Source organism: Syngnathus leptorhynchus, chromosome 5 (genome assembly GCF_054491065.1).
Source record: "Syngnathus leptorhynchus isolate UIUO chromosome 5, UIUO_Slep, whole genome shotgun sequence".
Taxonomy (NCBI): domain Eukaryota; kingdom Metazoa; phylum Chordata; class Actinopteri; order Syngnathiformes; family Syngnathidae; genus Syngnathus; species Syngnathus leptorhynchus.
In genome coordinates, this window is record NC_141199.1 from 16,377,892 (window position 1) to 16,391,723 (window position 13,832).

A 13,832-nucleotide genomic window follows, 5' to 3' on the forward strand; every position below is an offset into this window, starting at 1 on the left:
GATGGATGGATGGATGGATGGATGGATGGATGGATGGATGGATGGATGGCGTCCTGATGTTTACTTGTCCTGTGACCATTCTTCTGATTCTAATTTTGTACAAAACCTTATTTGTAAAATCAGAGAAAAATGATAAATCCTATGAAATATATTCTTAGTTTTTGTTTTAGTTTTCCATTTAATAGAAATGGCCTACAAAACTTTCCTAATTAGTTTTTATTTGAAAGTTTGTATTATTGGAGAAAATGCAAAAAAAAAAAAAAAAAAAGAACATGCTAAATGCAAAATTCTTACTAAAAAAATGATACTATATTGTCTGATGAGTCCACATTTGTAATTGTTTTTGGAAATTATGGACATCCAAAGAGTGAAAGGACAATCCAAATTGTTATCAACAAAAAGTTCACAAAGTGCCATAGTATAGGGTGCAGGTTGCCAATTAAAAAAACTGCAAAAAAAAAAAAAAAAAAAAATTGAAATTATTTAAAAATATATATTTTTTTATAAAGCCCAACTTTCAATTCTATCTGCTGCTTCTTGTGAAATTTGCATAAAGTTTATTCCTTGAGGCTTTGGTGAAAGTTCATCCTAGTTTACTCATGAGTCTTTTTTTGGAGCAACAATGTACAAAAAAAAAAAAAAGCAACTTAATGAAATTCCGAGTCTTGTGCCCCGGTGTCAGGCTTGGCTCAACGACGCCGTACAACAGTACTATTTTTTCCTTTTGTGTCTTTTCCCCTGTTAGCGAATAAAAAAAAAGGCGAGAAAGATCTAAAAGCTTTTTTCTTTTCGAGTGAATTTACATCTTCCCCTCATTTCTCCCGCGTCGGAGAATTCTAATGAAGGGCAGAGTGGGATATCTACAGGGATGCGAGAGGACCTGGAGACAGGAGAGGATGCAGCCGCGGATGGATGGCGAGGAATTTCCATCAAAAGTACAATCAGCTTGGAATTTTAAAAGTGAATGTTTAAGTAGTCTATGAGACGGCCTTTGATTCGCGCTCTGATCAAACCCGAGACGTCTCATTCGGAGAATAATGATTTTCCGCCCTTAATTTTTGCGCCTTTTCCGTACAGGTAAAGGGAGAAGCAAAGCCCAGTGGTATTGTGCCCCCCCCCCTCCCTCACCCACCGAAGTACGTGAGAGAACGCCAGCCTTTCTTCTGCCACATTAGACACGGGCAAAAAGAATGGGAAATAAGAGAGCACTTCAGAGACAAAAAGAGTGAAAAATAAAATTTTAAAAATACATTTTCAATCATCATTTGTGATCATTTTTAAAAGTGCTTATTTTTAAATGTTCTTTGATTGTTTACAGTACAAGCTTTTTGGTGAATTATAATTAAAACTCTTCTTATTGTGGTTGTTTTATTTCATTTTTTCTCATTTATTCAAAATTCTAAATGTTCTTTTTAAAGTAGTGATTTTTTAACATCTATACTTGTTTTACTTTTATATTTATAAATATTCTTATGTTATACATTTTAATCTATTTTATTCCCAATGAACATTTATTGAATACACATGTACAGTATTTTAAGAAAAAAAAATAATTAGGCCGACTATATTACTGTATGTCAATGGTCAGCATTTATTTATGTGGGACTTCAGCTGCTAAAAGAAAAAAAAAAAAAAAGGTTCCATCTTGCCCGATTTGGATGGAAGAAGCTCAAGGTAATATTTTCCAAGCTTTAACTCACTCTATGATTTGTATCCTATCAATAAAGTCCTCTAATTGGACTACCTTATAATTGAGCAGCAGAGGAGGCGGGGCCAAGCCCACGCTACTTTCCTACCCCCAAAACTTTTGTCGTGTTAGTTTTCACGGAGCGTGGCATCTATACGTTCTTTGCTTTCAAAATGCGATCTGTCAGACATGCGTGTTTTGGCTGCGAGCGATTGTGCTTTCATGGCCTCCTTTAGTGTGTGTAGAAGGTTTCTGACCAATTATTTCCAGACAGATGCAGGGATGCAGAATGACTCGAAGCATCAGCTCGTTTTTTTTTTTCAACTCTCTGCCTAAGGTAAGGGGAAGATGGCCGGAGGCTACGGCGCCCTCGAGGGACACGGGCGTTTTTTTCAAATCATTTTTTTTAATAGAAACTGCGAAACTGACATCTCTAATCTATGACTTGCGCTAAGTAAAACTTTAAAAACATTGACGGCTCTTCTCCCCGAGCTCGGCGGTTGAATGTGTGTTTAGCATTTTATGAATTTCAAGTATTGACTTTTTTTACGGCAGATAATCAGCGATCCAGGGATCCTTCTTTTGATGTATTCGGCTTGGTAAAATCAATACGGGATGGAACCTATTTTATTCCGTCAATATATTTATTTTTCCTATGAAAAAGGTGCTTTTTTTTTTTAACATACGACTTGCGGGTTGCCTCCAGAAATGTTCCCTTGGTAACGCGGAGGCCTCGTCGCGAGGTCACGGCGTTTGAAGGCTGTCACCTCCGCTTAGCGTAGCCGCAAACTCACGCGCCACACACGACAGCAACATTCCCACAAGAGCAAATAGGAAATCAAATTAAATAGTATGTGATCCACAAATTGGAGGATTGACGGACAGGCTCGACACTCTTTGACGGATTTTACGCCAGCCGAATGATAACGTGAAGCGCTACGGTTGCTGGGGGTGGAAGGCACGATGTGGTTCCAACCGTGAAGAAAATGATCAATTCTTTTTAAGGTCACTTTGTGTATCTAGGACTATGTTTGTCATTAGGGCACCATGAATAATTGAATGTACCCCACGGTATTTGCAGAGTCCAAAGTAAGGCACAAAAACGGGACAATGCCATTTCCCAGTAGACCGGGACAAGGCCTCGGGTTCCAGTTGCCAGTTTTTCCAACTTGGACGACCATCAATCGCCATCCCGTATTCCTGTATTTTTTCCCCCCCACTCCAACCACTTGAAGACTTCAAATAACTTAAACACACTTCAGAAATCCAAAATGACCTCTAGAGTGACTCTCACGAGACCTAATCCATTCTGCTTCTCTCGATCCCGCCATTCAAGAAAATGCCCTGAAGGACCACTTGACATGATGATCATCCATGAAGATATGTGGCACAAAGATAAAGGCTTTGACAATATGAGAGTAAAAAAAAAAAAACATACAAAAGCAGGCTGATCTAAAGGATAAACTTCAAAACCAAGGAGTCCCTCAAGGCTCCCATTTAAGTCCCCCTTTTTTTTGTTTTGCTAATTCAATCCTAAAATCACACACATGCATGCTACTGTCGCTTCCGTCCGATGCCCAAAGTACCCCTTGTCCATCCCCCATTATTAAAATGCCAGACATACTCCAAAGCTTGGCGAATCTAAGATCGTACACATCGCGGGCGGTGCGCGCGAGACGCTAACAATTGCGGACAGCCAAGTTGAGTGCGGAAAACCAAATCAATATTGAGCTTCCGCCGATACGCGAGTAGACGTCGCCTCTTAACAACCGATGCTAATTAGTCCCCGTCTAGTATCGCGGCTAGCTCCAAGGCATCCTGATTTGATTTTCACCTGACAAAATGAATAAATGATCCTCATGAAAGAAGCATCTCGCAGTCGTTCCCGTTGTTTGCCGGAACCGTTTGTTCTAACTTTGGATACTAAACTATTCCGCGATACCTGCCAGCGTGTTCCTGGCCTGTTGCTACTTGTTAGCGCTTTGCTCTTGTACAGCCAAAGAATTTTTGAAGCACATGTTGCACCACCACAACTTTTCACTTGATCTAATCATCCATTGATACACTTATTGAAAAGAGTTTAGTGACCACTGACTAGGTACAACCTGAGGAAGAAGACGGTATTTTTTTTTTTTCCTGGCCTTTGGCTGCCTCGCCGTCGCTCGGGTCCTCAAAAGCTGACGTTATTGTCTCTGTCAGCCGAGAGGCGGTGCTTTACTCGCTCGCTCGCTGTCACCCCTCCTGTCAGGCCGTGACCGATAACGCTGGTGCCGGTGCCAATCTCCCTTCTTCAACTCTGCTGGCTGTTCCTGGACTCCATTTCGCCACTAATTAGCTCTTCAGAGATTTCTCCTCATAGAGGCAGGGGGTTGGATGAATGTAGGGGGAGAGGGGGGGGGGGGTTGTTGAGAGGGTTATCGGGGGCTTGAGGCACGGTGTGGGGTGGGGTGGGGGGGGTAAGGAGAGAAGAGGAAAGAGGGAATGTGTGTGGGGGAGCGAATATTATTGGATGTTGTGTCTGCAGTGACAACCCGTTCAAGCCATGACTGGGAGAGGTCATAAGGATGGATGAGAAACATGGAAGACAAAATAAAGAGACTGATGACGGATGGATGACAAAGGGATGGACGGATGAGACTGCTGAACAGAAAGAAGGTTCTTAGACTGACGGACGGACGGACGGATATCAGGGGTGTCAAATTCTTTTTTTTTTTTTTTTTTTCCAGGATGTGGTGGGCCGTATCTGACCTCCGGGCCTTGACTTTGACACCTAGGGTGTAGTCTTCTGTTATTTTCAGTCATCCAGGTCACGTTAATCCACAAAAGTCAAATCAATTCTTTTCCCAAAACGTTCCCGATTGACTTTTACACTTTGACGCAAACTATACGGACATACCGACGTTACTCGGCTCCCTCGGTCTTTAAGCGGCGTCCGGCCCTCATGTCAAGTGGCCCCCTACCAGGCGATTAACATGTGGACACGGGGGGGGGGGGGTACTCGGCACATGAAAAGCCGGCCCCGCTTCTTTGTCTTGCGCCGTGTAAATATCGCGCCGGCGGAATATGAAAGTAGCGCTACAAAAAAACACGGGGAAAAAAAAAAGATCAAGAGCGGGTCTCGCATCAAGGAGGACCCCGAGGATGTCTTTGTTGTCAACTTCACAAGCGGCAGATGAGGAAACTGGCAGAAGGGGGAAAGATGCCAGAGAGGAGCTCAAAGGGATCGCGGGCGCCCGGGCGAGGTGATCGGTATTCCTCGGCAGTCTGCCTCCTGGCTCAGATCAGCGGGAGTAAGCTGGCAGCCAAGCCAGAGGGCATAACAGCACAAACACACCTTCAACAGTAGAAGGTAAAGGGGGAGGAGAGAGGGGGGGAGTTGGACGAGGAACCAGGTGAAAATAAACACCCGCTAATTACCGCCTGGTGAATACGTGCCAGCGCTCGACACCGGGACCTCGGCGGTGGTCACGGGTCGGGCAGGACGCAAGTGTCTTCTGAGCCGCAGACACGGTCTCTGGATGGGCGCTAAGTGTTGTGACGGCTAGCAGATGTTCTGGCAGAGGCCGGCTGCCATCGCGGCCAATGGGCTGGCACGCGCCAGCAACACCTGCCACGCAGCAAGGTGACCAAGTGGATTGCCCAACAAGTTATTCGACGTTTACATGCGTGTGTATGCATGTTAATTGAGACTAATTCAAATGCAGGGTACCTAGGACGGAGCCCTGTGGCGAAAAGCAAAAAAAAAAAAAAAAAAAGAAGTGCTTTCGTATTTGATGTTTCGGTTCCCCCCTCGTTCCCTCAAAATTTAACACATTTTAATGCGGCCGATGGACATGCTTGCATTAAGTCAAAGTTATTATTTAATAAAAAAAAATCTACAATGTAAGTGCTGGAAAGCAGATGCAGTAAAAAATGAATAATGCAAAACTCAAACTTTCAAAAATGATATTATACACCGATAAGCGATTATAGATCTTTTGTGTTTATCAAACTTGAATTGAGTGAATCCTCTTAATGCTATTTTAGACAGAAAATGGAATAAAATGTTTTATAAAAAAGAAAAAAAAATACTTTTAAAGTTTGATAATTACATCTTAAACGATGAGGATAAAAGAATAATATATATTCATATTCATCATTGCATTTGTTTGCCAAATATTTCTCAAGTTGCACTAATAAATGTACGTTTGCCTCGAATAAAATATCAACTAGAATTGCCTATTCCAATCACAAAGTCCTTGAGTTTATGCCAAGGGCCAACTAATTGAACAGAATTTATTTTTCATGCTTTAAAAAAAAAAAAAAAAAATCCATTAAGCGTTAATGATATATGATAATATTCACGGTTATTCGGCGTAATGTAACGGATCAATAGGATGATGAGATGAACCTTTCGCGGCGGGGCCCGTGGAGACAAACTAACTCGCTTCAAGGCTGTGCTGAGGTCAAACGCTGCATGTCTGATACAATATGAAATTAATAAATTTCATAAACATACATAAGTCATGCCTACAGAGAGGAAATGCGATGATTATGTTTTATTTTTTTCCAACGGTCCTAATGAGAGTTTTCCCCTCGTGTCTTCTCTCCGGCTGGAGGTCAAAGCGCTCCGATGATAATATGGATCCGATACATAAATGCAAAGAAGAAAAACAATTAACCATGCATCAATAGCGCGATCGATAACACTGTTGGTAATTATCACTTTTGGGATCGGGGAGATGCTCTTCCCCTCATCGATGAGGCCTAATTCGCAGGTATGACCCGAGGGCTGAAGGAATAAATCAAAACACATCAAGGTAAAGCGCGCACACACACGCTCAATTCCTTTATGCCAAGTGTGAATCATTAAATATTATTGCCTGCAAACGTCAAATATGAAAAGTTTAACTTTTTCGCATGTGTGTGTGTGTGTTTCATCATTCCTGCTTTCATTAGCTCAGTTAGATATAACAGATAGTATGATAGAGGACGGAGAAATTATCAACGTATTTTAATCGATTGAAAAATAAAATCACAAAAATAAAACGTGAAATGTGTCAAATTGCGGTCAATGCAGAAACACACACACACACACACACACACACACCCGGTCTCATACTAAAATGTCACACTCAATCAAATTGTTTCGGACACGCAACATCAAACACACATTCTGACAATAAACGATCAAATGTGACTTAAACGCAGCTTGGCCGGCTGAAAAAAAATCATAACCCCACTTTGACCTTGCAAGGGATTCTTTCATATACCTGAGCACCATTCAAGCCCGCGCCTCCTGTTGTATTAGTGATGCCGATTGGAAGAGACAATTCAGAAGGTGAGTTAACTGTCTTATCTTCACGCACACACGGATGACTGAAGGCCCCCATCATCCTCACGTCTGGCGAATGACTCCATTGATTTTTCGAAAGCAGGCCCGGTTCCTTTCCTTTCCTCCCCTCCTGCTCTCTCGTCTCCTTTTGATGATTAATTCACAGAAGCAAAAGAGCAGTGGCCATTGCTTTGAAATCCTAACTGCTCACTCAAGAACCATCTGAGCATGAGAAGGAGAAGAAGATGATGACTAACAGCGGGAGGAAAAGGTGGGTGGGATGGGGGGCCGCTTAGTAACACGGAGGTCCACTCATCGGCGTGGCTTTGGGATGACTACAATACGTGTTCTGATAAACAGAATCGATACGTATCGGACTGGTCAAGTGTTTAGCGTTGCTGTCTTAAGTTTGGAAAAAAAAAAAGATGATGAAATCCAAGCGTAAGTGGACGGAAAATGTTGGCTGCCTGTCAGGAAATTGACCAACTTGAAGATGAGTTAAAAATGTAGTAAAGAGATGAAGTTAAAAAAAAAAAAAAAAAAAAGGAGTGGATTTTATGTTGAGCTCGACTCAGCTAATGATGCGGGTGTACCTAATATTATGGCCACTTAGTGTCACTTCCACATTTGGTCATTAGAGGGAGCAATTACAAAGGTCAAATGACTAAAGTCACCGTAGTGACTTTTAATATTTCTAATGTCAACAAAATTATTATACAAGATAGAGTTGATTACCTTTAGTACATTTATTAACTATTTTGGCCTTTTTTTGGCATAAAAAAAAAAAGAATAATTGTAACTTTACTGCATGATTTGCAATTGAACAAGAAGCGAGCCAATTTGGTTTGAAGCTGACATTTTGCAAAGGAATTCCATTAAAAATGCTTCCAGAAAAGAAAAAAAAAACAGCAGTAGCACCAAACTGTTGATGCTCCTCGCAGCAAACTTTGCGAGTAAATCAACTTCGGGCCTCGGTCCAATACGAGCGCGCCAGCTCGCGTTTGATCCCGCTGACTGGAGCGTGTTTGTTTGGCCCGCCGAGACAAACGTTGGGCTCATAAAAGGGTCGTCGGGAAGCTCTCGGGGTCGCTCCTCGTTCAATTTTTCAACGTTGCCATTAAACATATCGATGAATATTAACAATTAGCCGCCCGTCTTATTTAATCCGGCGCCAGATCCAGGCGCTGTTTTTACCCACAAGCTCCGCTCTCTCCCTCCCCCCCCTTCCCCTCACTTCCATCTCTTGTTTGAAAGCTCTCTCCCCCCCCACCAGCAGCAGCAGCAGCAGCATCACATTCAAAGACTTGATACAATATACATGCTCCATCTGGTCAAACTTGGTGAACTTAAAGATACCTGTCAAGAGCAACTTTAAAGTGCTAGCTGGGGCCTAATCCACCAAGGCCTTCATTAAAAGGCAAAGCCCCACTTTTCTTTTTCCACGTTTAAATGAAGGAAGGGGGGGGGGGGGTGTTTCGCATAGGCTGGCGGGCTGCGAGGCAGACGAGGAGCCGGGGGTCTTCGCTAGTGGGACCCCGGATCGTGGCTTTCATCACTCACTACGCTCCTCGGCTGTGAAGTTTCACGGAGAGGCATCTGTCTCGCTCCGAGTGGGAGCCAAAGGACATCACAGCCTGCTTTTGTTCTGACTCTTAACTCATTTATAGACTGGCAATCATTTCCACTTTGACGCTTTTTTTGGAAGTATTTTCGGGTCCAAATGGTGATTGGGAAAAACTTGTTTGTTACCTCAAGTAGTCGAGGTTAATGAGATAAAACTATAAAAGGAAGTGCGTCAATGTTTGATTGCATGCAAATACGGAAGAATGTATGGACCGGATAGATGTTTATCGCGGTGCAATTAAATGAAAGCAGAAAGAGGCAGAACTGGCCGAAAAACGGTGCAATGCTGACATCTAGTGTTGCTTTGCAGAAGTGCAAATCACGTGACAAACATTCATTTATGTTGTCGTCTATCAATGACGAGGATATTTTTGACATGAATTGCAAAAATTACGTGTACGATATATTATTTTGCGCAATACTTAAAATTTAATGAAAAGAATAAATGTTATATTCTTGTAAGTTCTAAAAAGTTTAAATATTACATTTATTACACCCTAAATTCCACCATTTTTAAATATGATCAACATCATAGCAAAATAATGATCATAAAACATAATGCATGGATTCTGTATTATTTAAAAATATTTTTAAAATACATTTTAGTGTTATTGCTTGACAGTAAACTATTTTTAGAAGTTTAATTAAGTATGTAAATATACTTAATTAAACTTCTAAAAATAGTTTGATTAATCAGCATTACTGAATATTTATGACTTTACACGTTTAGATATCCAACTGGCCAAGGAACATTTTAGCGAGTGGCTAACTGTTGTCCATCCTGCTGTTGAATCAAACAAAGGACATATTTTCGACTGCTGTCAAAACAACATGACAAGATTCACAAGAAAACAAACTTCATTGCAAGGCTAACTACGTGATGAACGCCGATGAGCGTTTGTTTACAACTACAGTTGAATAGGGGATGACTTCCTGCCACTAATTGTTTATTTTCTCTTTTTTTTTTTTTTTTTGCATTGATATTCTAGGCACTGAGCCAAGGCCTGGCTGAACTCAGCGAGCAGTCACAAATTTCCCACGCTAAATTCCAAGTCATTTATAGCCAATAAATATATAGACTAAACACTGGAAGCCCCCATTAGCGAGTAAACTGGGAAAAAAAAAGTTAGGCAATCCAACTAAATATTCCTCAGTTGTGAAAATTGCTTTTCCCACATTTCATAAAAAAGTAATAAGACCTTACACAATATTTGTACCCCAACTTAAAAATATTTTAGGGTAATTTTTGGTTTTGGGTGGCATTTAAAAAACATTCAAATAAACCTCAGCAGCTAGGGGGTGCTACAGACCTATTTGATGAACTCAAGTCCATTAGCTTAATGCTAACACACAATGCAAAACGCCATAGACAGACTACAAAAACTAGCATGATGCTAACGCTAGCATGGTTGAATGGCCTTTCCATTCCTTTCAACGGCAATGAGCAGTCACAGAACTAATTAAACCTAGGCCACCACACCGCATAGTCGTTGAAGCCCGAATTGAAACATCTTACGTGCAAGTGCCCCTTGCGCTGCGGTTTAACTCCGAAGCTCAAGCGCAAATATGCAGCAACCCAAACACAAACACACAGGGTGTGTTTTCCTAGCGTAATTAAATCATCTCTTGCTGAGTCTCCCCGGAGAGCCTGCCCAGGCCCCACGCTGACATTCCCCCCGCAGGTCAGCGGGGTCCATGTTTCCCTTGGACACGTTTCATGAGACCTCTGGCTTTACAGGACAACTCCAATTCGGGAACACGAAGCAGTTGTCCGACGGCTCGCAACATGGTGGCCTGGCGCCAGGGGTCTCATATGAGGGTCTTTTCACGCGTGCCCCGCCGATGTATTCTTTATGAGACTGGTAATGACGTCGTCACGTTTGGATCGACTAGTTAGTCGCCTATTGGGACCTGTCGTTCAGAATTTGGTATGAAGAAGAACGGAAACAGAGGAGGTGGAGTCAGAGCGCAAGGATCAATGGAATCTAATTGTCTTCACGACAACAAACATGTAACATGAGACCTGACGAGGTTTGCTTGGAAGCTTCGTCAGGCCACAAAAGGTAAACCTTCAGAGAACGACTCGATACTAAGAGTTCGAGTCATGCCGGCAAACGATACGATAAATCCCCCCCCTCCCTGGCCAGGAGTGTTTCTTCAAGCTTCCTGGATTTAGTTGTCAACACAGGTGGGCCCCTTAAGTTCCTTTGGCCCTCAGGGTGGAATAAGTTTCCCATTAAGAGGGTCAAAGGTCGTAACCAATGGGAGGGGCGTTTAGATACGCATAGGCCGCCAATCGCGGCTAATCAGCGCCATGACGTCCATCAAAGGTTTTATCTTTTGCTTTCGAGGGCGACGGATTCGGGTTAAGTGTTTCGAGACTCGAGTGGAATGGATTTGTTTGTGTGATGGCAAAAAAAGTCACCCAGAGTAGAAATTCTCAGTCCAGACGGTTACGGTCTTATCCCAGACGACATGCCACGTTTGATAAATTAGTTGCTCTTTACCAAACACTTAACCGCGGCCACATGCTTTCGTGTTTTGTTTCGGCTAACCTTTGACATCTCCCGCTTACGCACGATAAAGGAGGCCTCGTTCGTAGATCTCCGAAAGAGCCTTTGCATCCCAAAAACATTCTCGCCTTTGATAATCGCGATGAAATAAAAACCGAGCATGAAGGTCTGGCGGTACTTTGAAGAATTTTTCCAACTATGCTTTTCATCAACGCCAAAGACAAAACGAGGCGTGGAAAATTACACCAAGATGCCATTAATCGAATCAAGATATCGACAGGCTAACCACACCATGAAGCAATCAAATATCAGCTTTTCCCCAAGACTCCGGTGGGTCTGTGGCGACCAGTCAACAGACCACCAGGGGTCTCACATCGAGATTTAAGACCACCTAAAGTCAATGTATTTTCGAAAAACAGAACCAAATCATCATACACAATGTTCATCATAATTAACAGTTATTAAACCACTCAAAGTTTGCAAAAGAAAAAGGCTAGCAAGGACAACGATAAACTAAAAAATAAAAAAACAATTGCAGATTTGTAACTCAATAAATACATTAATTAATATACATTAAATGAATTAAAATATAATAATAAATATATTATAAATTAATATGTCCATAATATAAGAAATTAAAAATTGATAATAATTCTCAATTAATAAATTTAAATCCATTTGTTATTAAAAACTAAACCAAAACTATTGTGAATGTGTTTCGAGTCTGGCTTCTCGGTCTAACACGGCCCAAAGTGACGGCAATAAAAGAAGCCGCACACACGCACAGCGTGTTAAAAGGTTGCGGCTGGCTGGCACAGATGTCTCAGCCTTTAAACACAATGACTCCGAGCTAAAAGCCCAGCTGAAAAACAACTCCGACGGCAATCGAGAGGAATGAGTGGAGGGATTAAGTGATCTAAAGGGAGGCCGAGGCGGGGGACCAGTCCAGGAGCTTTGGACCAATTAAAAGAGCAACTGGCTTTGATGGAAACTTGGGAACAGGTTGCAGGGAAAGATCGTCCACCGAGTTTACTACCAAAGATAGCGTGGCAGAATTTTGAATTGGCAAGCAACCAACATGAGTTTTTTTTTTATTTTTTATTTGACTTCATTTTCTGCAGTCACAAAACACCAATTTGCTACGTGGCAATCAGTCTGTTATTGTCGGTTCTCGCAGCTGTGTGTACAAAAAACACAAATTGTCTGCAGATGGTTTTTGTTTTTTTTACCAAAACCCGACACGACCAAAGTAAAAACCTTGACCTCGATGACACTTTTTTTTCTTTGATGACAATGACAAATATGTTCTGCGTATTCCATGACGTTATGTTCAAATGATGTCTCGGATAGTCTAAATATGTCTTCACAAGCTTTCTGACAAGTGGGGGTGGGCAGGAAATCTTTTAAAGAGCCAGATTCGAAACACGAGTTATGTTAAAGACTCACTCACTATCAGCGCGTCTGTGTTTAGCCTGTGGGCACGTCAACGACACGAGACTGAAGATACGGTCAGAATGAAAATGTATGGCCGAGTGAGGACCCAACAATGGAAAGCTTTGCTTAGGATCATGTTACAGAGATTATTTGCTTGTAGTTAGACTTTGGTCATCTCAAAGTGCTAGTAACTGAGAATTAAGGATATTTCCATTGTATAGTGACATTTAAATAAATCTATATGTATACTTACAAATATATGAATGTATGTACAAATATATATGAAAATATATTAGATATAATACCATAAATATGTAATATTATATGGTTAGTTAATTTGAAAAGTTACTTTTTAGAGTCAGATGGCTATTTGAACGTTTGAGAAGAGTTTCACAAAATTTAACACAAAAAAAAAACCACACAACCAAATCTCCTCTAGCTGTTTTACGTCCGATATCTTCTCATTAAAGCAGCTTTGTTAGTATATTGATATTTATCTGGAAAAAGTCCTCCGAAGAAAAAAAAACGACAAGCCGCCGCTCGCTCTTGTGTGCGTTCAACTTTTGTTTGCGCCACTCTTATGCCCCAAATTAATGACGCCTGGCAAGATATTAAAATGTCTTCCTTCTGTCACAGGCTGTCACAGTAGAATTGGCCTCAAACCTCCTTCCCTTCTGCCTTTCTCTTGCTGTACTGTTCTTTTTTTTTTTTTCCCTTTCCCCTTCTTGCAAGTGTCCCAGTTAAGAAATTGCTTACATCCTCTCCAGTCTGGGGCCGGCTTGAAATTTCCCATCGGGCATGTACCGATATGCAGAGAAAGCGAAGGGAGCACGCTTCGACAGATGCCATCAGAGAACAAGCGTGTGAATTACCAGGCAGGCTGCCATCTTGGAGTTCACACGGAATGGCATTAATACCCGATTAGCATCCAAACAACAACAACAACATGAAAGCTGCTGCGGCGCCCTCGTCCACGGGGGACCAGGTAAAGGTTTCATCATTTATATATTAATGGCTTTACTAACAAAGGCTCCGTCGCTAAAAGTTGAAATGTCACAGCAATCGGGGGACTTTGGAGAATTTTTATTATTTTATTTTATTTATTTGTTTTATAAAAGAGGTGGTGGGCTGCAAATCGCATCCCGATGAATTAAATATTCGCCTCTGTTGACCATGACTTATTAAGCAGGCACGGCGTATTCATGAGTACAATTAAAGACGACACGATCCTGTTAATTTTGAATGTCGGTAAATATTGGCA

General features: G+C 41.6%; 1 long non-coding RNA gene across 1 annotated transcript in view; it reads right to left on the minus strand.

Annotated features, from left to right (window-relative positions):
* The window catches only part of LOC147057296 (uncharacterized), a 61,784-nt gene that overhangs the window by 36,452 nt on the left and 11,500 nt on the right, over window positions 1-13,832 (minus strand). The gene's annotated exons all lie outside the window — the stretch shown is intronic.